The sequence below is a fragment of the Calonectris borealis genome, unplaced genomic scaffold (assembly GCF_964195595.1).
Source record: "Calonectris borealis unplaced genomic scaffold, bCalBor7.hap1.2 HAP1_SCAFFOLD_153, whole genome shotgun sequence".
NCBI classification, from domain to species: Eukaryota; Metazoa; Chordata; class Aves; order Procellariiformes; family Procellariidae; genus Calonectris; species Calonectris borealis.
The window spans coordinates 8,120-33,779 of NW_027441539.1; the positions used below are offsets into that span (position 1 = coordinate 8,120).

A 25,660-nucleotide genomic window follows, 5' to 3' on the forward strand; every position below is an offset into this window, starting at 1 on the left:
GTGGGCACACAGGGACTCCCAGAGCATCCAGAACCCCCACAAGCACCCCAAGACCCCCACGAGCACCCCGTGGGCATCCAGAGACCCCCCCGCAGCACAACAAGAACCCCCAGAAGCACCCCAAGACCCTCAGGACCATCCTCTGGGCACCCAGACACCCACGGGACCACACCAAGAACCCCCGGCAGCACCCCAAAGGCAGCCGGTACAGACCTCAGAGTTCTGCACCATCTATTTGCATGGACCTTAACAGACCTCATGCTTTCCCACAGGAGACTTCTCTCACCTTCAGCCCTCTATCTTGTGATGCGCAGGCCCGGGCCGTTTACTCGGCGTCTCCCGTCACTTTGGGGTTCCTTTAGACTGGCTTTCGAGGATTCCTTTACAAGGGGAGCACGCATAGGCTACACAGACTATAAGCAAGGGGAAAAGCAAGCACTTCAGTCACTACAATCATGCCTTACGCTAAGGGTATTTTGCAAAGCCAGTGTCTTACCAACCCGACGACCAGCAGAAAGACGAACCATCCCTACATTCTCGGATCGTCTTGCGCCGCAAACTCAGCCCCAGCAGTCGGTAGGTGCCAGCTTTACGTGGGCGTCCCCACGGAGGCAACGGTGACCTCGCTGTACACCGGCCCACTGTTCTTCGGGAAAATCCCGGTATTTATACATTTGCCAAGGAAACGGGTTTCGACACACGTGGCCAGCGGGTGCCGAAACACGCCTCAATTGGCAACTCTCAACATAGGGAGCCTATGGCGCATGCGCTCGCCGATCGAGCGCGCTGCACGAGCCACAGCCACCCCGTCTATTGGTTCCTAGGCCTTGTTCACGCAACATATTACCATAGTCCAGCATTTACGTATTAACCTATACTCAAGCCAACAGCAAAAGGTAACAAAGCAAGCAAAATTATACCTTGTACTTTATATTTCTTCGTTACGGCACGTCTTCCACGTCCTTCACGTCCTCCCCTAACATTTTCTCAACCTTCCTTCTCCTTCTGTATTCAGCATTTTCACACAATAGACCATGAACCGTCTGTTTTCTATGCTGACTGCCGTTTTCTTAGCTATCTATTTCTCACCCAGCGTCCAGCCACGGACCAAAAGCCCATCTTTTAACCCTTCCGTATGCGTGTGTATCTCCCGTCAGCTGCGGACAGACTAAAACAGAACAGACCTCATCGACACCCAAATCCAACTGCAAAACCCACCTCAGTAAGGCTCGTGAACACACCTCCCTTTCCCAACCAAAAGGTGCCCTGGTCCCAAAAGTTTAGAAACCCCTTCTCTTCTCCTCAACCGTCAGGGAAGGAACCCCGCTCCTTCCTGACAGCTCCTGCCCTGGATTTGCACCCCTGAACCCCCTGTGTCGCCCGCTCCCCGGGAGCTGCTCTTCCCAGCTATGCCCAGGCTTCCGCGAGCACCTCCTATCTTCCACCTTCCCACACACTCTCACCTCTGCTACAGCCCCACAAAATAAGCAAAGTCCTGACGCTTGTCATCTACGAGGGGCTGGCTGCAAGCTGCATCCGTTCTAGGGACAACATGATACTCTGTGGGCGAACGGGAAAGGCCATGAGCCGTTCCATACGCTGAAAGGTACTATGCCTTATATGTCCCTGCTACTTTCTTGAACAATGCTAGAACTCCGTCTACAGATGCATACAAGATGCTCACCTCAACCCCTGCTAAATACTCTCACCATTGCTCCTATCCAGAGACGATGTCAACAGCTTCTGCAATATACAGCGTCTGGTGGAAAAAAAAAACACAACAAGGTTCCATCTTCAATAAAGTCAGGAATTCCAAAACAATACAATGCACCTGGAATAAAATAAAAACCAAAACCATATTATTAACCAAAACCATACATCTTGCCACCTCTGAACACCCAATACAAATTTACTGACCTGGGGGGAAAAAAAAAAAAGCTGCATACAAGTGTGCTTTCTTCTACACATGCAGCTGAACCTTGACTGGTCCGGAAGCTCTTACCTTAAACAGACACCTCTGCTTCTCTAAATATCAAAACAAGACTACGCAAAGAGCTTAGGCAGCTCAAAAGCTGCAGTCAGCTGCAGGAACAGCAGACCACCACCTCCAGAGAAGCCCAGCAGCAGAATGAGCTGCCTGAGGAGAGGCTGTAGCTCATATGCTCCGGGCCCCACCCACCACCCTTCCCACAATCCCCTGGCAAAGGGGAGGAGAGAACGACCAGAAGCACGGGGAACAAAACCAGAGCCCCGGGAACAAACCCAGGGCCCGGGGGACAAAACCAGAGCCCCGGGAACAAAACAAGAGCCCGGGGAACAAAACAAGAGCCCCGGGAACAAAACCAGAGCCCCGGGAACAAAACCAGAGCCCGGGGGACAAAACCAGGGCCCCGGGGAGAAAACCAGGGCCCGGGGGACAAAACCAGAGCCCGGGGGACAAAACCAGGGCCCTGGAAACAAAACCAGAGCCCCGGGAACAAAACCAGAGCCCGGGGAACAAAACCAGAGCCCCGGGAACAAAACCAGGGCCCCGGGAACAAAACCAGGGCCCCGGGAACAAAACCAGGGCCCCGGGAACAAAACCAGGGCCCCGGGAACAAAACAAGAGCCCGGGGGACAAAACCAGTGCCCCGGGAACAAAACCAGGGCCCGGGGGAGAAAACCAGAACCCCGGGGAGAAAACCACAGCCCCGGGGAGAAAACCAGAGCCCCGGGGAGAAAACCAGAGCCCCGGGAACAAAACCAGAGCCCCGGGAACAAAACCAGGGCCCGGGGAACAAAACCAGAGTCCCGGGAACAAAACCGCGGCCCGCGGGAGAGAACCAGAGCCAGCGGGAGAGAACCAGAGCCAGCGGGAGAGAACCAGAGCTCCGGGAAAAAAACCAGAGCCCCGGAAACAAAACCAGAGCCCCGGAAACAAAACCAGGGCCCGGGGAACAAAACCAGGGCCCGGGGAACAAAACCAGGGCCCCGGGGACAAAACCAGAGTGCTGCAAACAAAAACAGAGCCCGGGGGACAAAACCAGGGCCCGGGGGACAAAACCAGGGCCCCGGGAACAAAACCAGAGCCCCGGGAACAAAACCAGAGCCCCGGGAACAAAACCAGAGCCCCGGGAACAAAACCAGAGCCCCGGGAACAAAACCAGGGCCTCGGGGGACAAAACCAGGGCCCCGGGAACAAAACAAGGGCCTCGGGAACAAAACCAGGGCCCGGGAGAAAAAACCAGGGCCCCGGGAACAAAACCAGGGCCCGGGGAACAAAACCAGGGCCCGGGGAACAAAACCAGAGCCCCGGAAACAAAACCAGGGCCCCGGGAACAAAACAAGAGGCCCGGGGAACAAAACCAGAGGCCCGGGGAACAAAACTAGGGCCCCGGGAACAAAACCAGAGCCCCGGGGACAAAACCAGGGCACGGGGGACAAAACCAGAGCCCCGGGAACAAAACCAGGGCCCAGCGGACAAAACCAGGGCCCGGGGGACAAAACCAGAGCCCCGGGAACAAAACCAGGGCCCCGGGAACAAAACCAGGGCCCCGGGAACAAAACCAGGGCCCCGGGAACAAAACCAGGGCCCCGGGAACAAAACCAGAGCCCCGGGAACAAAACCAGAGCACGGGAAACAAAACCAGAGCCCGGGGGACAAAACCAGGGCCCCGGGGAGAAAACCAGAGCCCCGGGAACAAAACCAGAGCCCCGGGAACAAAACCAGAGCCCCGGGAACAAAACCAGAGCCCCGGGAACACAACCAGGGCCCCTGGAACACAACCAGGGCCCCGGGAACACAACCAGGGCCCCGGGAACAAAACCAGGGCCCCGGGAACAAAACCAGGGCCCTGGGAACAAAACAAGAGCCCCGGGAACACAATCAGGGCCCCTGGAACACAACCAGGGCCCCGGGAACACAACCAGGGCCCCGGGAACAAAACCAGAGCCCCGGGAACAAAACCAGAGCCCGGGGAACAAAACCAGGGCCCGGGGAACAAAACCAGAGTCCCGGGAACAAAACCGCGGCCCGCGGGAGAGAACCAGAGCCAGCGGGAGAGAACTAGAGCCAGCGGGAGAGAACCAGAGCTCCGGGAAAAAAACCAGAGCCCCGGAAACAAAACCAGAGCCCCGGGAACAAAACCAGGGCCCGGGGAACAAAACCAGGGCCCGGGGAACAAAACCAGGGCCCGGGGAACAAAACCAGGGCCCGGGGAACAAAACCAGGGCCCGGGGAACAAAACCAGGGCCCGGGGAACAAAACCAGGGCCCGGGGAACAAAACCAGAATCCCGGGGAGAAAACCAGAGCCCCGGGAACAAAACCAGAGCCCCGGGAAAAAAACCAGAGCCCCGGGAAAAAAACCAGGGCCCCGGGAAAAAAACCAGGGCCCCGGGAAAAAAACCAGGGCCCGGGGAGAAAACCAGAGCCCCGGAGAGAAAACCAGAGCCCTGGGGAGAAAACCAGAGCCCTGGGGAGAAAACCAGGGCCCCGGGAACAAAACCAGGGCCCCGGGAACAAAACCAGGGCCCCGGGAACAAAACCAGGGCCTCGGGGGACAAAACCAGGGCCCCGGGAACAAAACAAGGGCCTCGGGAAGAAAACCAGGGCCCGGGGGACAAAACCAGGGCCCCGGGAACAAAACCAGGGCCCGGGGAACAAAACCAGGGCCCGGGGAACAAAACCAGAGCCCCGGAAACAAAATCAGGGCCCCGGAAACAAAACCAGGGCCCCGGGAACAAAACCAGGGCCCCGGGAACAAAACAAGAGGCCCGGGGAACAAAACCAGAGGCCCGGGGAACAAAACTAGGGCCCCGGGAACAAAACCAGAGCCCCGGGGACAAAACCAGGGCACGGGGGACAAAACCAGAGCCCCGGGAACAAAACCAGGGCCCCGGGAACAAAACCAGGGCCCCGGGAAAAAAACCAGGGCCCCGGGAAAAAAACCAGGGCCCCGGGAACAAAACAAGAGGCCCGGGGAACAAAACCAGAGGCCCGGGAAACAAAACCAGGGCCCCGGGGAGAAAACCAGGGCCCGGGGGACAAAACCAGGGCCCGGGGGACAAAACCAGAGCCCCGGGAACAAAACCAGGGCCCCGGGAACAAAACCAGGGCCCCGGGAACAAAACCAGGGCCCCGGGAACAAAACCAGAGCACGGGAAACAAAACCAGGGCCCCGGGGAGAAAACCAGAGCCCCGGGAACAAAACCAGAGCCCCGGGAACAAAACCAGAGCCCCGGGAACAAAACCAGAGCCCCGGGAACACAACCAGAGCCCCGGGAACACAACCAGAGCCCCGGGAACACAACCAGGGCCCCGGGAACACAACCAGGGCCCCGGGAACAAAACCAGGGCGCCAGAAACAAAACCAGGGCCCCGGGAACAAAACCAGGGCCCCGGGGAATAAAACTAGAGCCCCGGCCTCAAAAGCCGGGCCCGAGGCGCGTTACCCGAGCTCCGAACAGTGGAAGTGGCGCCCCGTGAGCAGCAGAACCGGCACCTAGAACCGGCACCTAGAACCCGCACCTAGAAACCCAGGAGCCTGCTGTGGGCACACCGGGACCCCCAGCAGCACCGCAAATAGGCCCAGAAGCACGCCAAGATGCCCAGAAGCATCCTCTGGCCACCCCGACAACCCCAGGAGCACCCCGTGGGCACACAGGGACTCCCAGAGCATCCAGAACCCCCACAAGCACCCCAAGACCCCCACGAGCACCCCGTGGGCATCCAGAGACCCCCCCGCAGCACAACAAGAACCCCCAGAAGCACCCCAAGACCCTCAGGACCATCCTCTGGGCACCCAGACACCCACGGGACCACACCAAGAACCCCCGGCAGCACCCCAAAGGCAGCCGGTACAGACCTCAGAGTTCTGCACCATCTATTTGCATGGACCTTAACAGACCTCATGCTTTCCCACAGGAGACTTCTCTCACCTTCAGCCCTCTATCTTGTGATGCGCAGGCCCGGGCCGTTTACTCGGCGTCTCCCGTCACTTTGGGGTTCCTTTAGACTGGCTTTCGAGGATTCCTTTACAAGGGGAGCACACATAGGCTACACAGACTATAAGCAAGGGGAAAAGCAAGCACTTCAGTCACTACAATCATGCCTTACGCTAAGGGTATTTTGCAAAGCCAGTGTCTTACCAACCCGACGACCAGCAGAAAGACGAACCATCCCTACATTCTCGGATCGTCTTGCGCCGCAAACTCAGCCCCAGCAGTCGGTAGGTGCCAGCTTTACGTGGGCGTCCCCACGGAGGCAACGGTGACCTCGCTGTACACCGGCCCACTGTTCTTCGGGAAAATCCCGGTATTTATACATTTGCCAAGGAAACGGGTTTCGACACACGTGGCCAGCGGGTGCCGAAACACGCCTCAATTGGCAACTCTCAACATAGGGAGCCTACGGCGCATGCGCTCGCCGATCGAGCGCGCTGCACGAGCCACAGCCACCCCGTCTATTGGTTCCTAGGCCTTGTTCACGCAACATATTACCATAGTCCAGCATTTACGTATTAACCTATACTCAAGCCAACAGCAAAAGGTAACAAAGCAAGCAAAATTATACCTTGTACTTTATATTTCTTCGTTACGGCACGTCTTCCACGTCCTTCACGTCCTCCCCTAACATTTTCTCAACCTTCCTTCTCCTTCTGTATTCAGCATTTTCACACAATAGACCATGAACCGTCTGTTTTCTATGCTGACTGCCGTTTTCTTAGCTATCTATTTCTCACCCAGCGTCCAGCCACGGACCAAAAGCCCATCTTTTAACCCTTCCGTATGCGTGTGTATCTCCCGTCAGCTGCGGACAGACTAAAACAGAACAGACCTCATCGACACCCAAATCCAACTGCAAAACCCACCTCAGTAAGGCTCGTGAACACACCTCCCTTTCCCAACCAAAAGGTGCCCTGGTCCCAAAAGTTTAGAAACCCCTTCTCTTCTCCTCAACCGTCAGGGAAGGAACCCCGCTCCTTCCTGACAGCTCCTGCCCTGGATTTGCACCCCTGAACCCCCTGTGTCGCCCGCTCCCCGGGAGCTGCTCTTCCCAGCTATGCCCAGGCTTCCGCGAGCACCTCCTATCTTCCACCTTCCCACACACTCTCACCTCTGCTACAGCCCCACAAAATAAGCAAAGTCCTGACGCTTGTCATCTACGAGGGGCTGGCCGCAAGCTGCATCCGTTCTAGGGACAACATGATACTCTGTGGGCGAACGGGAAAGGCCATGAGCCGTTCCATACGCTGAAAGGTACTATGCCTTATATGTCCCTGCTACTTTCTTGAACAATGCTAGAACTCCGTCTACAGATGCATACAAGATGCTCACCTCAACCCCTGCTAAATACTCTCACCATTGCTCCTATCCAGAGACGATGTCAACAGCTTCTGCAATATACAGCGTCTGGTGGAAAAAAAAAACACAACAAGGTTCCATCTTCAATAAAGTCAGGAATTCCAAAACAATACAATGCACCTGGAATAAAATAAAAACCAAAACCATATTATTAACCAAAACCATACATCTTGCCACCTCTGAACACCCAATACAAATTTACTGACCTGGGGGGAAAAAAAAAAAAGCTGCATACAAGTGTGCTTTCTTCTACACATGCAGCTGAACCTTGACTGGTCCGGAAGCTCTTACCTTAAACAGACACCTCTGCTTCTCTAAATATCAAAACAAGACTACGCAAAGAGCTTAGGCAGCTCAAAAGCTGCAGTCAGCTGCAGGAACAGCAGACCACCACCTCCAGAGAAGCCCAGCAGCAGAATGAGCTGCCTGAGGAGAGGCTGTAGCTCATATGCTCCGGGCCCCACCCACCACCCTTCCCACAATCCCCTGGCAAAGGGGAGGAGAGAACGACCAGAAGCACGGGGAACAAAACCAGAGCCCCGGGAACAAACCCAGGGCCCGGGGGACAAAACCAGAGCCCCGGGAACAAAACAAGAGCCCGGGGAACAAAACAAGAGCCCCGGGAACAAAACCAGAGCCCCGGGAACAAAACCAGAGCCCGGGGGACAAAACAAGGGCCCCGGGGAGAAAACCAGGGCCCGGGGGACAAAACCAGAGCCCGGGGGACAAAACCAGGGCCCTGGAAACAAAACCAGAGCCCCGGGAACAAAACCAGAGCCCGGGGAACAAAACCAGAGCCCCGGGAACAAAACCAGGGCCCCGGGAACAAAACCAGGGCCCCGGGAACAAAACAAGAGCCCGGGGGACAAAACCAGTGCCCCGGGAACAAAACCAGGGCCCGGGGGAGAAAACCAGAACCCCGGGGAGAAAACCACAGCCCCGGGGAGAAAACCAGAGCCCCGGGAACAAAACCAGAGCCCCGGGAACAAAACCAGAGCCCCGGGAACAAAACCAGGGCCCGGGGAACAAAACCAGAGTCCCGGGAACAAAACCGCGGCCCGCGGGAGAGAACCAGAGCCAGCGGGAGAGAACCAGAGCCAGCGGGAGAGAACCAGAGCTCCGGGAAAAAAACCAGAGCCCCGGAAACAAAACCAGAGCCCCGGGAACAAAACCAGGGCCCGGGGAACAAAACCAGAGCCCGGGGAACAAAACCAGGGCCCCGGGGACAAAACCAGAGTGCTGCAAACAAAAACAGAGCCCGAGGGACAAAACCAGGGCCCGGGGGACAAAACCAGGGCCCCGGGAACAAAACCAGAGCCCCGGGAACAAAACCAGAGCCCCGGGAAAAAAACCAGAGCCCCGGGAACAAAACCAGGGCCCCGGGAACAAAACCAGGGCCTCGGGGGACAAAACCAGGGCCCCGGGAACAAAACAAGGGCCTCGGGAACAAAACCAGGGCCCGGGAGAAAAAACCAGGGCCCCGGGAACAAAACCAGGGCCCGGGGAACAAAACCAGGGCCCGGGGAACAAAACCAGAGCCCCGGAAACAAAACCAGGGCCCCGGAAACAAAACAAGAGGCCCGGGGAACAAAACCAGAGGCCCGGGGAACAAAACTAGGGCCCCGGGAACAAAACCAGAGCCCCGGGGACAAAACCAGGGCACGGGGGACAAAACCAGAGCCCCGGGAACAAAACCAGGGCCCAGCAGACAAAACCAGGGCCCGGGGGACAAAACCAGAGCCCCGGGAACAAAACCAGGGCCCCGGGAACAAAACCAGGGCCCCGGGAACAAAACCAGGGCCCCGGGAACAAAACCAGAGCCCCGGGAACAAAACCAGAGCACGGGAAACAAAACCAGAGCCCGGGGGACAAAACCAGGGCCCCGGGGAGAAAACCAGAGCCCCGGGAACAAAACCAGAGCCCCGGGAACAAAACCAGAGCCCCGGGAACAAAACCAGAGCCCCGGGAACACAACCAGGGCCCCTGGAACACAACCAGGGCCCCGGGAACAAAACCAGGGCCCCGGGAACAAAACCAGGGCCCCGGGAACAAAACCAGGGCCCTGGGAACAAAACCAGAGCCCCGGGAACACAATCAGGGCCCCTGGAACACAACCAGGGCCCCGGGAACAAAACCAGGGCCCCAGAAACAAAACCAGAGCCCCGGGAACAAAACCAGAGCCCCGGGAACAAAACCAGAGCCCGGGGGAGAAAACCAGAACCCCGGGGAGAAAACCAGAGCCCCGGAAACAAAACCAGGGCCCGGGGAACAAAACCAGGGCCCCGGGAACAAAACCAGGGACCCGGGAAGAAAACCAGGGCCCCGGGAACAAAACCAGGGCCCGGGGAAGAAAACCAGGGCCCGGGGAAGAAAACCAGGGCCCCGGGAACAAAACCAGGGCCCCGGGAACAAAACCAGGGCCCGGGGGACAAAACCAGGGCCTGGGGGTCAAAACCAGGGCGCGGGGGACAAAACCACGGCGCGGGGGACAAAACCAGTGCCCCGGGAACACAACCAGGGCCCCGGGAACAAAACCAGGGCCCGGGGAACAAAACCAGGGCCCCGGGAACAAAACCAGGGCCCCGGGAACAAAACCAGAGCCCCGGGAACAAAACCAGAGCCCCGGGAACAAAACAAGAGGCCCGGGAACAAAACAAGAGCCCCGGGAAAAAAACCGCGGCCCGCGGGAAAAATACCAGGGCCCCGGGAAAAAAACCAGGGCCCCGGGAACAAAACCAGAGCCCCGGGAAAAAAACCAGAGCCCCGGGAACAAAAACAGAGCCCCGGGAACAAAACCAGGGCCCGGGGGACAAAACCAGGGCCCGGGGGACAAAACCAGGGCCCGGGGGACAAAACCAGGGCGCGGCGGAAAAAACCAGGGCCCCGGGAACAAAACCAGGGCCCGGGGGACAAAACCAGGGCCCCGGGAACAAAACCAGGGCCCGGGGGACAAAACCAGGGCCTGGGGGTCAAAACCAGGGCCCCGGGAACAAAACCAGGGCCCCGGGAACAAAACCAGGGCCCCGGGAATAAAACCAGGGCCCGGGGAAGAAAACCAGGGCCCCGGGAACAAAACCAGGGCCTGGGGAACAAAACCAGGGCCCCGGGAACAAAACTAGGGCCCCGGGAACAAAACCAGGGCCCCGGGAACAAAACCAGGGCCCGGGGGACAAAACCAGGGCCCTGGGGACAAAACCAGGGCGCGGGGGACAAAACCAGGGCGCGGGGGACAAAACCAGGGCCCCGGGAACAAAACCAGGGCCCCGGGGACAAAACCAGGGCCCGGGGAGAAAACCAGAGCCCCGGAGAGAAAACCAGAGCCCTGTGGAGAAAACCAGAGCCCTGGGAACAAAACCAGGGCCCCGGGAACAAAACCAGGGCCCCGGGAACAAAACCAGGGCCTCGGGGGACAAAAGCAGGGCCCCGGGAACAAAACAAGGGCCTCGGGAACAAAACCAGGGCCCGGGGGACAAAACCAGGGCCCCGGGAACAAAACCAGGGCCCGGGGAACAAAACCAGGGCCCGGGGAACAAAACCAGAGCCCCGGAAACAAAACCAGGGCCCCGGGAACAAAACCAGGGCCCGGGGAACAAAACCAGAGGCCCGTAGAACAAAACTAGGGCCCCGGGAACAAAACCAGAGCCCCGGGGACAAAACCAGGGCACGGGGGACAAAACCAGAGCCCCGGGAACAAAACCAGGGCCCAGCGGACAAAACCAGGGCCCGGGGGACAAAACCAGAGCCCCGGGAACAAAACCAGAGCCCCGGGAACAAAACCAGGGCCCCGGGAACAAAACCAGGGCCCCGGGAACAAAACCAGGGCCCCGGGAACAAAACCAGGGCCCCGGGAACAAAACCAGAGCACGGGAAACAAAACCAGAGCCCGGGGGACAAAACCAGGGCCCCGGGGAGAAAACCAGAGCCCCGGGAACAAAACCAGAGCCCCGGGAACAAAACCAGAGCCCCGGGAACAAAACCAGAGCCCCGGGAACAAAACCAGAGCCCCGGGAACACAATCAGGGCCCCGGGAACACAACCAGGGCCCCGGGAACAAAACCAGGGCCCCGGGAACAAAACCAGGGCCCCGGGAACAAAACCAGGGCCCCGGGAACAAAACCAGGGCCCCGGGAACACAATCAGGGCCCCTGGAACACAACCAGGGCCCCTGGAACACAACCAGGGCCCCGGGAACAAAACCAGGGCCCCAAAAACAAAACCAGAGCCCCGGGAACAAAACCAGAGCCCCGGGAACAAAACCAGAGTCCGGGGGAGAAAACCAGAACCCCGGGGAGAAAACCAGAGCCCCGGAAACAAAACCAGGGCCCGGGGGACAAAACCAGGGCCCCGGGAACAAAACCAGGGCCCCGGGAACAAAACCAGGGCCCCGGGAACAAAACCAGGGCCCGGGGAAGAAAACCAGGGCCCCTGGAACAAAACCAGGGCCCCGGGAACAAAACCAGAGCCCCGGGAACAAAACCAGGGCCCCGGGAACAAAACCAGGGCCCCGGGAACAAAACCAGAGCCCCGGGAACAAAACAAGAGCCCCGGGAACAAAACAAGAGCCCCGGGAAAAAAACCGCGGCCCGCGGGAAAAAAACCAGGGCCCCGGGAAAAAAACCAGGGCCCCGGGAACAAAACCAGAGCCCCGGGAACAAAACCAGAGCCCCGGGAAAAAAACCAGAGCCCCGGGAAAAAAACCAGAGCCCCGGGAACAAAACCAGGGCCCCGGGAACAAAACCAGAGCCCCGGGAAAAAAACAAGGGCCCCAGGAACAAAACCAGGGCCCGGGGGACAAAACCAGGGCGCGGGGGACAAAACCAGGGCCCCGGGAACAAAACCAGTGCCCGGGGGACAAAACCAGGGCCCGGGGGACAAAACCAGGGCCCCGGGAAAAAAACCAGGGCCCGGGGGACAAAACCAGGGCCCGGGGGACAAAAACAGGGCCGCGGGAAAAAAACCAGGACCCGGGGAGAAAACCAGAGCCCCGGAGAGAAAACCAGAGCCCCGGGAACAAAACCAGGGCCTCGAGAACAAAACCAGGGCCCCGGGAACAAAACCAGGGCCCCAGGAACAAAACTAGGGCCTCGGGGGACAAAACCAGGGCCCCGGGAACAAAACAAGGGCCCCGGGAACATAACCAGGGCGCGGGGGACAAAACCAGGGCGCGGGGGACAAAACCAGGGCCCCGGGAACAAAACCAGGGCCCGGGGAACAAAACCAGAGCCCCGGGAACAAAACCAGGGCCCCGGGAACAAAACCAGGGCCCCGGGAACAAAACCAGGGCCCCGGGAACAAAACCAGGGCCCCGGGAACATAACCAGAGCCCCGGGAACAAAACCAGGGCCCGGGAAACAAAACCAGAGCGCGGGAAACAAAACCAGAGCCCGGGGGACAAAACCAGGGCCCGGGGAACAAAACCAGAACCCCGGGGAGAAAACCAGAGCCCCGGGAACAAAACCAGAGCCCCGGGGAGAAAACCAGAGCCCCGGGAACAAAACCAGAGCCCAGGGAACACAACCAGAGCCCCGGGAACAAAACCAGAGCCCGGGGGAGAAAACCAGAACCCCGGGGAGAAAACCAGAGCCCCGGGAACAAAACCAGGGCCCCGGGAACAAAACCAGGGCCCCGGGAATAAAACCAGGGCCCGGGGAAGAAAACCAGGGCCCCGGGAACAAAACCAGAGCCCCGGGAAAACAACCAGGGCCCCTGGAACACAACCAGGGCCCCGGGAACAAAACCAGGGCCCCGGGAACAAAACCAGAGCCCCGGGAACAAAACCAGAGCCCCGGGAACAAAACCAGGGACCCAGAAACAAAACCAGGGCCCCGGGAACAAAACGAGAGCCCCGGGAACAAAACCAGAGCCCCGGGAACAAAACCAGGGCCCCGGGAACACAACCAAGGCCCCGGGAAGAAAACCAGGGCCCCGGGAAGAAAACCAGGGCCCCGGGAACAAAACCAGGGCCCCGGGAACAAAACCAGAGCCCCGGGAACAAAACCAGAGCCCCGGGAACAAAACCAGGGCCCCAGGAACAAAACCAGGGACCCAAAAACAAAACCAGGGCCCCGGGAACAAAACCAGAGCCCGGGGGAGAAAAACAGAACCCCGGGGAGAAAACCAGAGCCCCGGGAACAAAACCAGGGCCCCGGGAACAAAACCAGCACCCCGGGAATAAAACCAGGGCCCGGAGAATAAAACCAGGGCCCCGGGAACAAAACCAGGGCCCCGGGAACACAACCAGGGCCCCGGGAAACAAAACCACGACCCGGGGAACAAAACCAGGGCCCCGGGAACAAAACCAGGGCCCCGGAAACAAAACCAGGGCCCCGGAAACAAAACCAGGGCCCCGGGAAAAAAACCAGGGCCCCGGGAACAAAACCAGGGCCCCGGGAAAAAAACAAGAGCCCCGGGAAAAAAACGCGGCCCGCGGGAAAAAAACCAGGGCCGCGGGGAAAAAAAAAAGGGCCCCTGGAAAAAAATCAGGGCCCCGGGAACAAAACCAGGGCCCCGGGAACAAAACCAGGGCCCGGGGGACAAAACCAGGGCCCGGGGAAGAAAACCAGGGCCCGGGGGACAAAACAAGGGCCCGGGGAACAAAACCAGAGCCCCGGGAACACAACCAGGGCCCCGGGAACAAAACCAGAGCCCCGGGGAGAAAACCAGAGCCCCGGGGAGAAAACCAGAGCCCCGGGGAGAAAACCAGAGCCCTGGGGAGAAAACCAGAGCCCCGGGGAGAAAACCAGAGCCCCGGGGAGAAAACCAGGGCCCCGGGAACAAAACCAGGGCCCCGGGAACAAAACCAGGGACCCGGGAACAAAACCAGAGCCCCGGGAACAAAACCAGGGCCCCGGGAACAAAACCAGGGACCCGGGAACAAAACCAGGGCCCCGGGAACAAAACCAGCGCCCCGGGAACAAAACCAGCGCCCCGGGAACAAAACCAGAGCCCCGGCAACAAAACCAGAGCCCCGGGAAAAAAACCAGAGCCCCGGGAAAAAAACCAGGGCCCCGGGAAAAAAACCAGGGCCCCGGGAAAAAAACCAGGGCCCCGGGAACAAAACCAGAGCCCCGGGAACAAAACCAGAGCGCGGGAAACAAAACCAGAGCCCGGGGGACAAAACCAAAACACCGGGGAGAAAACCAGAGCCCCGGGGAGAAAACCAGAGCCCCGGGGAGAAAACCAGTGCCCCGGGGAGAAAACCAGTGCCCCGGGGAGAAAACCAGAACCCCGGGGAGAAAACCAGAGCCCCGGGGAGAAAACCAGAGGCCCGGGAACACAACCAGGGCCCCGGGAAAAAAACCAGGGCCCCGGGAACAAAACCAGAGCCCCGGGAACAAAACCAGGGCCCCGGGAAAAATACCAGGGCCCGGGGTAAAAAAACAGGGCCCGGGGTAAAAAAACAGGGCCCGGGGGAACAAAACAAGGGCCTCGGGAACAAAACCAGGGCCCCGGGAACAAAACCAGGGCCCGGGGAGCAAAACCAGGGCCCCGGGAACAAAACCAGGGCCTGGGGGACAAAACCAGAGCCCGGGGGACAAAACCAGAGCCCGGGGGACAAAACCAGGGCCCTGGAAACAAAACCAGAGCCCCGGGAACAAAACCAGAGCCCGGGGAACAAAACCAGAGCCCCGGGAACAAAACCAGGACCCCGGGAACAAAACCAGGACGCGGGGGACAAAACCAGGGCGCGGGGGACAAAACCAGGGCCCGGGGAACAAAACCAGAGCCCGGGGAACAAAACCAGAGCCCCTGGAACAAAACCAGGGCCCCTGGAACAAAACCAGGGCCCCGGGAACAAAACCAGGGCCCGGGGAGCAAAACCAGGGCCTCGGGAACAAAACCAGGGCCCCGGGAACAAAACCAGGGCCCGGGGAGCAAAACCAGGGCCCCGGGAACAAAACCAGGGCCCGGGAAACAAAACCAGAGCGCGGGAAACAAAACCAGAGCCCGGGGGACAAAACCAGGGCCCTGGAAACAAAACCAGAGCCCCGGGAACAAAACCAGAGCCCGGGGAACAAAACCAGAGCCCCGGGAACAAAACCAGGACCCCGGGTACAAAACCAGGGCGCGGGGGACAAAACTAGGGCGCGGGGGACAAAACCAGGGCGCGGGGGACAAAACCAGGGCCCGGGGAACAAAACCAGAGCCCGGGGAACAAAACCAGAGCCCCTGGAACAAAACCAGGGCCCCTGGAACAAAACCAGGGCCCCGGGAACAAAACCATGGCCGGGGGGACAAAACCAGGGCCCGGGGGACAAAACCAGGGCCCCGGGAACAAAACCAGAGCCCCGGGGACAAAACCAGAGCCCCGGGGACAAAACCAGAACCACGGGAACAAAACCAGGGCCCGGGGGACAAAACCAGGGCCCGGGGGACAAAACCAGAGCCCCGGGAACAAAACCAGAGCCCCGGGAACAAAACCAGAGCCCGGGGGACAAAACCAGAGCCCGGGGGACAAAACCAGGGCCCCGGGGAGAAAACCAGAGCCCCGGGAAAAAACCAGAGCCCCGGGAACAAAACCAGAGCCCCGGGAACAAAACCAGAGCCCGGGGTAAAAAAACAGGGCCCGGGGTAAAAAAACAGGGCCCGGGGTAAAAAAACAAGGGCCTCGGGAACAAAACCAGGGCCCCGGGAACAAAACCAGGGCCCGGGGAGCAAAACCAGGGCCCCGGGAACAAAACCAGGGCCCGGGGGACAAAACCAGAGCCCGGGGGACAAAACCAGAGCCCGGGGGACAAAACCAGGGCCCTGGAAACAAAACCAGAGCCCCGGGAACAAAACCAGAACCCGGGGAACAAAACCAGGGCCCCGGGAACAAAACCAGGACCCCGGGAACAAAACCAGGGCACGGGGGACAAAACCAGGGCGCGGGGGACAAAACCAGGGCGCGGGGGACAAAACCAGGGCGCGGGGGAACAAAACCAGGGCCCGGGGAACAAAACCAGAGCCCCTGGAACAAAACCAGGGCCCCTGGAACAAAACCAGGGCCCCGGGAACAAAACCATGGCCGGGGGGACAAAACCAGGGCCCGGGGGACAAAACCAGGGCCCGGGGGACAAAACCAGAACCCCGGGAACAAAACCAGGGCCCGGGGGACAAAACCAGGGCCCGGGGGACAAAACCAGGGCCCGGGGGACAAAACCAGAGCCCCGGGAACAAAACCAGAGCCCCGGGAACATAACCAGAGCACGGGAAACAAAACCAGAGCCCGGGGGACAAAACCAGGGCCCCGGGGAGAAAACCAGAGCCCCGGGAACAAAACCAGAGCCCCGGGAACAAAACCAGAGCCCCGGGAACACAATCAGGGCCCCTGGAACACAACCACAGCCCCGGGAACAAAACCAGGGCCCCGGGAACAAAACCAGGGCCCCAGAAACAAAACCAGGGCCCCGGGAACAAAACCAGGGCCCTGGGAACAAAACCAGAGCCCCGGGAACACAATCAGGGCCCCTGGAACACAACCAGGGCCCCGGGAACAAAACCAGGGCCCCGGGAACAAAACCAGGGCCCCAGAAACAAAACCAGAGCCCCGGGAACAAAACCAGAGCCCCGGGAACAAAACCAGAGCCCCGGGAACAAAACCAGAGCCCGGGGGAGAAAACCAGAACCCCGGGGAGAAAACCAGAGCCCCGGGAACAAAACCAGGGCCCCGGGAACAAAACCCCTGACCCCGACCCCTGACCCCTGACCCCTGACCGCAACCCTAACCCCAACCCTAACCCCTGACCCTAACCCTAACCCTGACCCTGACCCCTGACCCTAACCACTGACCCTGACCCTGACCCCTGACCATAACCCCTGACCCTGACCCTAACCCCTGACCCTGACCCCTGACCCTGACCCCTGACCCTGACCCTAACCCCTGACCCTGACCCCTGACCCCTGACCCTAACCCCTGACCCTGACCCTAACCCCTGACCCTGACCCTGACCCCTGACCCTAACCCCTGACCCCTGACCCCTGACCCCTGACCCTGATCCTGACCCCTGACCCTGACCCCTGACCCTGACCCCTGACCCTGACCCCTGACCCTGACCCCTGACCCCTGCCCCTGACCCCTGACCCCTGACCCTGACCCCGACCCCTGACCCCTGACCCGGACCCCTGACCCTGACCCCTGACCCTGACCCCTGTCCCTGACCCCTGACCCCTCATCCCTGACCCTGACCCTAACCCCTGACCCTGACCCCTGACCCTGACCCTGACCCTGACCCCTGACCCTGACCCCTGACCCTGATCCTGACCCCTGACCCTGACCCCTGACCCTGACCCTGACCCCTGACCCTGACCCCGACCCCTGACCCGTGACCCTGACCCCTGACCCTGACCCCGACCCCTGACCCTGACCCCTGACCCCTGACCCTGACCCCTGACCCCTCATCCCTGACCCTAACCCCTGACCCTAACCCCTGACCCTGACCCCTGACCCTAACCCCTGACCCTGACCCTAACCCCTGACCCTGACCCCTGACCCCTGACCCCTGACCCTGACCCCTGACCCCTGACCCTGACCCTGACCCCTGACCCCTGACCCTGACCCCTGACCCCAACCCTAACCCCAACCCTAGCCCTAACCCCTAACCCTAACCCCAACCCCTAACCCTAACCCCAATGACCCTAACCCTAAACCTAACCCCAAACCCTAACCCTAACCCCAAACCCTAACCCTAACGGCCCTAACCGTTCCTCTAACCCCAACCCTAAACCCCTAACACTAACCCCAACCCCAACCCCAACCCCCTAACCCTAACCCCCTAAGCTCTAAACCTAACCCCACCGTTAACCCTAACGGTCCTAACCCTAACGGCCCTAACCCTAAGCCCATCCCTCTAGCCCTAAACCTCTAACCCCAACCCCTAATGCCCTAATTCTATCAGCCCTAACCCCTAACTGTGACCCTAACTCCTAACCCCAATGACCCTAACCCCGATCCTGACCCCTAACCTTAATCCCCTGAACCTCAACTATGATCCTGATCCCAACCCCCTAAGTCACAAGCTGCAAGTCATTATCCTAAGGTTAACTATGGTGCCTAACTGTAACCACAACCTCTAACCTCTTACCCTAAGTGCTGTAACTCTAACTTGTAATTCCTAATCTTAACCTCACCCCTTGCTGTAACCCTGTTTTACCTTTTGTCTTCTCCGTGTTTAGTATTTACTTCCGGTGTACTAAGTGCGACTTCCAGCCTCAGCTTGTGTCCGTCTGCTTTATTTTGATCGTTCCGGGTTGTTTTTCGGTCATAAAAGTGCATTTCCGGTGGCTTTACGGCGACTTCCGGTGCTGCTGGAGGACTTCCGGTGCTGCTGGAGGACTTCCGGTGCTGCTGGAGGACTTCCGGACTACAGAGACTAACTTCCGGTGTGGCACTCTATGGTCCGGAAGTCCATCTCTATGGTCCGGAAGTCCATCTCTATGGTCCGGAAGTCCATCTCTATGGTCCGGAAGACCTCTAAGTGTACTGTCTAGACTGGGCGTTGCTCTCTATGGTCTGGAGGTTTAGCTCTGTGGTCTGAAAGTCCTCCAGCTGTACTCTATGGTCTGGAGACTGCTTTTACGGTGAGGAAATCATGCAGCAGACCTCTATGGTATGGAGATGAGTCTATGTTGTGTCGAAGTCATCTGGCTGTGTGGAAGAGACATGGTTCGAATGGTTTTAAGTGGTGCATTTATTTTTTAACCCTTGGTGTGCTAAAAAAAAAAATTTGCTAATTTGCATATTTTGTGAATTTATTCGGATAATGAGCAGTTAATTAGCATTCCAAGTGGGAGGGATGAATGGTTGCAATAACAGTAGATGATGATTATTGTAATCATTAATTACTCCCACTATAAGTACTAGTAATTTGTATATTTTAATAAAATGAAAAATATTAACTCTGGTGCAGCAGTAGAAAATGGCACAGTGAGTGGCAGCAATTTTTTAAATTTTTTTTTAAAATTTTTTGTAATTATGGCTGCCGAAGAGAATGCCATTTTCTACTGCTGCTATTTAAAATTTTAAAAAGCAAACACCCAAAAACAAACCCAAAACAGGCCCAACACCAAGACAAACACAAAAACCCAGAAGACGCAACAAACCAAAACCAAGACAAACACAAAAACACTGAAAATATAACCTAACAAAGATGCACACAAAACCCCAGACAACACAGCACCCCCAAGATAAACACAGGAAAGGCCTCTAACCGACACAGCAAACCCACAAACAGAGACAACACATTGATGACAAAACACACGTACACACAAAAAAAAAACCCAAAGACCAACATGGACAAAAAAGACATGGGAAACGAAACAGATAAAGAGACCTTTATTAAAACTTTGTTACAATCATATTTTTATTATGCCTTAGACCACTAATAAAGACTGGATTAACTACCACAATTAGCTCTAACTGCAATTAGGATAATTAAACACAGCCGTATTAGCATTCCATCTTTACTGCACAGTTTGATGTGTTTCTTAGAATACTACTTAGACGCAATTTACGCCTGCTAGTGTCTCGTTAACATCGGTATTACAATCTGCATCATTTATGCCCAAGTAGTAATCTACATTTCTTTAAAACTATTCAAAGCTACTACAACCTTTACACAACTACAAATACTTGAAATATACTTAGGAGCCAGTAACACACAGGCATTCTTTTAACCGGTCCGTAGCTAAATTTATCTATAGATATTGACAACTCTCCCTCTGTTGACTAATTCTCATTTAAATCGTCATTTGCAAAAGTTATTAGCACAACAGTCCCTCAGAAAGAGCTGTGAACACTTGTAACAATTCCCCCCCCCCAACAGCTATCTTTACCCACAGACATTAACAACGCCCACTTGGCTAGGTACTTTCATTTGTTTTTTCAGTTCTTACTGTGATTCCAATCAAGAAAAATTTCTGCCTGTAATTTTTCTAAAAGTAAGTTTTACGTGTAATTTGGTCCGTTGCTGACTCCCAGTAAAATTTTCAATATCATTTTTTACATTTCAAATGTACAATGTACTTTCATTTCCGAGATAAAAATTACTCTCTAGTTGACCAAATACTTGCAACAATTACATTTACTCGCTTCTCACTCATTATTTTAGAAAATACATTGCGCCTCTAAAAACCAGCGCCCCGGGAACAAAACCAGCACCCCGGCAACAAAACCAACGCCCCGGCAACAAAACCAACGCCCCGGCAACAAAACCAGCGCCCCGGCAACAAAACCGCAGCCCGCGGGAGAAAACCAGAGCCGGGAAACAAAACCAGAGCCCCGGGGAACAAAACCAGAGCCCCGGGGAATAAAACTAGAGCCCCGGCCTCAAAAGCCGGGCCCGAGGCGCGTTACCCGAGCTCCGAACAGTGGAAGTGGCGCCCCGTGAGCAGCAGAACCGGCACCTAGAACCGGCACCTAGAACCCGCACCTAGAAACCCAGGAGCCTGCTGTGGGCACACCGGGACCCCCAGCAGCACCGCAAATAGGCCCAGAAGCACGCCAAGATGCCCAGAAGCATCCTCTGGCCACCCCGACAACCCCAGGAGCACCCCGTGGGCACACAGGGACTCCCAGAGCATCCAGAACCCCCACAAGCACCCCAAGACCCCCACGAGCACCCCGTGGGCATCCAGAGACCCCCCCGCAGCACAACAAGAACCCCCAGAAGCACCCCAAGACCCTCAGGACCATCCTCTGGGCACCCAGACACCCACGGGACCACACCAAGAACCCCCGGCAGCACCCCAAAGGCAGCCGGTACAGACCTCAGAGTTCTGCACCATCTATTTGCATGGACCTTAACAGACCTCATGCTTTCCCACAGGAGACTTCTCTCACCTTCAGCCCTCTATCTTGTGATGCGCAGGCCCGGGCCGTTTACTCGGCGTCTCCCGTCACTTTGGGGTTCCTTTAGACTGGCTTTCGAGGATTCCTTTACAAGGGGAGCACACATAGGCTACACAGACTATAAGCAAGGGGAAAAGCAAGCACTTCAGTCACTACAATCATGCCTTACGCTAAGGGTATTTTGCAAAGCCAGTGTCTTACCAACCCGACGACCAGCAGAAAGACGAACCATCCCTACATTCTCGGATCGTCTTGCGCCGCAAACTCAGCCCCAGCAGTCGGTAGGTGCCAGCTTTACGTGGGCGTCCCCACGGAGGCAACGGTGACCTCGCTGTACACCGGCCCACTGTTCTTCGGGAAAATCCCGGTATTTATACATTTGCCAAGGAAACGGGTTTCGACACACGTGGCCAGCGGGTGCCGAAACACGCCTCAATTGGCAACTCTCAACATAGGGAGCCTACGGCGCATGCGCTCGCCGATCGAGCGCGCTGCACGAGCCACAGCCACCCCGTCTATTGGTTCCTAGGCCTTGTTCACGCAACATATTACCATAGTCCAGCATTTACGTATTAACCTATACTCAAGCCAACAGCAAAAGGTAACAAAGCAAGCAAAATTATACCTTGTACTTTATATTTCTTCGTTACGGCACGTCTTCCACGTCCTTCACGTCCTCCCCTAACATTTTCTCAACCTTCCTTCTCCTTCTGTATTCAGCATTTTCACACAATAGACCATGAACCGTCTGTTTTCTATGCTGACTGCCGTTTTCTTAGCTATCTATTTCTCACCCAGCGTCCAGCCACGGACCAAAAGCCCATCTTTTAACCCTTCCGTATGCGTGTGTATCTCCCGTCAGCTGCGGACAGACTAAAACAGAACAGACCTCATCGACACCCAAATCCAACTGCAAAACCCACCTCAGTAAGGCTCGTGAACACACCTCCCTTTCCCAACCAAAAGGTGCCCTGGTCCCAAAAGTTTAGAAACCCCTTCTCTTCTCCTCAACCGTCAGGGAAGGAACCCCGCTCCTTCCTGACAGCTCCTGCCCTGGATTTGCACCCCCGAACCCCCTGTGTCGCCCGCTCCCCGGGAGCTGCTCTTCCCAGCTATGCCCAGGCTTCCGCGAGCACCTCCTATCTTCCACCTTCCCACACACTCTCACCTCTGCTACAGCCCCACAAAATAAGCAAAGTCCTGACGCTTGTCATCTACGAGGGGCTGGCCGCAAGCTGCATCCGTTCTAGGGACAACATGATACTCTGTGGGCGAACGGGAAAGGCCATGAGCCGTTCCATACGCTGAAAGGTACTATGCCTTATATGTCCCTGCTACTTTCTTGAACAATGCTAGAACTCCGTCTACAGATGCATACAAGATGCTCACCTCAACCCCTGCTAAATACTCTCACCATTGCTCCTATCCAGAGACGATGTCAACAGCTTCTGCAATATACAGCGTCTGGTGGAAAAAAAAAACACAACAAGGTTCCATCTTCAATAAAGTCAGGAATTCCAAAACAATACAATGCACCTGGAATAAAATAAAAACCAAAACCATATTATTAACCAAAACCATACATCTTGCCACCTCTGAACACCCAATACAAATTTACTGACCTGGGGGGAAAAAAAAAAAAGCTGCATACAAGTGTGCTTTCTTCTACACATGCAGCTGAACCTTGACTGGTCCGGAAGCCCTTACCTTAAACAGACACCTCTGCTTCTCTAAATATCAAAACAAGACTACGCAAAGAGCTTAGGCAGCTCAAAAGCTGCAGTCAGCTGCAGGAACAGCAGACCACCACCTCCAGAGAAGCCCAGCAGCAGAATGAGCTGCCTGAGGAGAGGCTGTAGCTCATATGCTCCGGGCCCCACCCACCACCCTTCCCACAATCCCCTGGCAAAGGGGAGGAGAGAACGACCAGAAGCACGGGGAACAAAACCAGAGCCCCGGGAACAAACCCAGGGCCCGGGGGACAAAACCAGAGCCCCGGAAACAAAACAAGAGCCCGGGGAACAAAACAAGAGCCCCGGGAACAAAACCAGAGCCCCGGGAACAAAACCAGAGCCCGGGGGACAAAACCAGGGCCCGGGGGACAAAACCAGAGCCCGGGGGACAAAACCAGAGCCCGGGGGACAAAACCAGGGCCCTGGAAACAAAACCAGAGCCCCGGGAACAAAACCAGAGCCCGGGGAACAAAACCAGAGCCCCGGGAACAAAACCAGGGCCCCGGGAACAAAACCAGGGCCCCGGGAACAAAACAAGAGCCCGGGGGACAAAACCAGTGCCCCGGGAACAAAACCAGGGCCCGGGGGAGAAAACCAGAACCCCGGGGAGAAAACCACAGCCCCGGGGAGAAAACCAGAGCCCCGGGAACAAAACCAGAGCCCCGGGAACAAAACCAGAGCCCGGGGAACAAAACCAGGGCCCGGGGAACAAAACCAGAGTCCCGGGAACAAAACCGCGGCCCGCGGGAGAGAACCAGAGCCAGCGGGAGAGAACCAGAGCCAGCGGGAGAGAACCAGAGCTCCGGGAAAAAAAACAGAGCCCCGGAAACAAAACCAGAGCCCCGGGAACAAAACCAGGGCCAGAGGAACAAAACCAGAGCCCGGGGAACAAAACCAGGGACCCGGGGACAAAACCAGAGCGCTGGAAACAAAAACAGAGCCCGGGGGACAAAACCAGGGCCCGGGAAACAAAACCAGAATCCCGGGGAGAAAACCAGAGCCCCGGGAACAAAACCAGAGCCCCGGGAAAAAAACCAGAGCCCCGGGAACAAAACCAGGGCCCCGGGAACAAAACCAGGGCCCGGGGAGAAAACCAGAGCCCCGGAGAGAAAACCAGAGCCCTGGGGAGAAAACCAGAGCCCTGGGAACAAAACCAGGGCCCCGGGAACAAAACCAGGGCCCCGGGAACAAAACCAGGGCCTCGGGGGACAAAACCAGGGCCCGGGGAACAAAACTAGGGCCCCGGGAACAAAACCAGAGCCCCGGGGACAAAACCAGGGCACGGGGGACAAAACCAGAGCCCCGGGAACAAAACCAGGGCCCCGGGAACAAAACCAGGGCCTCGGGGGACAAAACCAGGGCCCGGGGAACAAAACTAGGGCCCCGGGGACAAAACCAGAGCCCCGGGGACAAAACCAGGGCACGGGGGACAAAACCAGAGCCCCGGGGGACAAAACCAGGGCCCAGCGGACAAAACCAGGGCCCGGGGGACAAAACCAGAGCCCCGGGAACAAAACCAGAGCCCCGGGAACAAAACAAGGGCCCCGGGAACAAAACCAGGGCCCCGGGAACAAAACCAGGGCCCCGGGAACAAAACCAGAGCCCCGGGAACAAAACCAGAGCCCCGGGAACAAAACCAGAGCCCCGGGAACAAAACCAGAGCCCGGGGGACAAAACCAGGGCCCCGGGGAGAAAACCAGAGCCCCGGGAACAAAACCAGAGCCCCGGGAACAAAACCAGAGCCCCGGGAACAAAACCAGAGCCCCGGGAACAAAACCAGAGCCCCGGGAACAAAACCAGAGCCCCGGGAACACAACCAGGGCCCCTGGAACACAACCAGGGCCCCGGGAACACAACCAGGGCCCCGGGAACAAAACCAGGGCCCCGGGAACAAAACCAGGGCCCCGGAAACAAAACCAGGGCCCCGGGAACAAAACCAGGGCCCTGGGAACAAAACCAGAGCCCCGGGAACACAATCAGGGCCCCTGGAACACAACCAGGGCCCCGGGAACAAAACCAGGGCCCCAGAAACAAAACCAGAGCCCCGGGAACAAAACCAGAGCCCCGGGAACAAAACCAGAGCCCGGGGGAGAAAACCAGAACCCCGGGGAGAAAACCAGAGCCCCGGAAACAAAACCAGGGCCCGGGGGACAAAACCAGGGCCCCGGGAACAAAACCAGGGACCCGGGAAGAAAACCAGGGCCCCGGGAACAAAACCAGGGCCCGGGGAAGAAAACCAGGGCCCGGGGAAGAAAACCAGGGCCCGGGGGACAAAACCAGGGCCTGGGGGACAAAACCAGGGCGCGGGGGACAAAACCACGGCGCGGGGGACAAAACCAGTGCCCCGGGAACACAACCAGGGCCCCGGGAACAAAACCAGGGCCCGGGGAACAAAACCAGGGCCCCGGGAACAAAACCAGGGCCCCGGGAACAAAACCAGGGCCCCGGGAACAAAACCAGAGCCCCGGGAACAAAACAAGAGCCCCGGGAACAAAACAAGAGCCCCGGGAAAAAAACCGCGGCCCGCGGGAAAAAAACCAGGGCCCCGGGAAAAAAACCAGGGCCCCGGGAACAAAACCAGAGCCCCGGGAAAAAAACCAGAGCCCCGGGAACAAAAACAGAGCCCCGGGAACAAAACCAGCGCCCGGGGGACAAAACCAGGGCCCGGGGGACAAAACCAGGGCCCGGGGGACAAAACCAGGGCGCGGCGGAAAAAACCAGGGCCCCGGGAACAAAACCAGGGCCCGGGGGACAAAA

General features: G+C 57.8%; 1 long non-coding RNA gene across 1 annotated transcript in view; it reads right to left on the bottom strand.

Annotated features, from left to right (window-relative positions):
• Positions 1-1,005: 1,005 nt before the first annotated feature.
• The window catches only part of LOC142077097 (uncharacterized), a 43,988-nt gene continuing 19,333 nt past the window's right edge, over positions 1,006-25,660 (bottom strand). Inside the window, exons 3-10 of the long non-coding RNA XR_012671548.1 lie at positions 22,560-22,634; positions 21,796-22,043; positions 21,162-21,288; positions 7,316-7,390; positions 6,552-6,799; positions 5,918-6,044; positions 1,685-1,759; positions 1,006-1,168 (exon numbers count right to left, since the gene is read on the bottom strand). This is a non-coding gene — a long non-coding RNA (uncharacterized LOC142077097). The remainder of the gene's footprint in view (positions 1,169-1,684; positions 1,760-5,917; positions 6,045-6,551; positions 6,800-7,315; positions 7,391-21,161; positions 21,289-21,795; positions 22,044-22,559; positions 22,635-25,660) is intronic.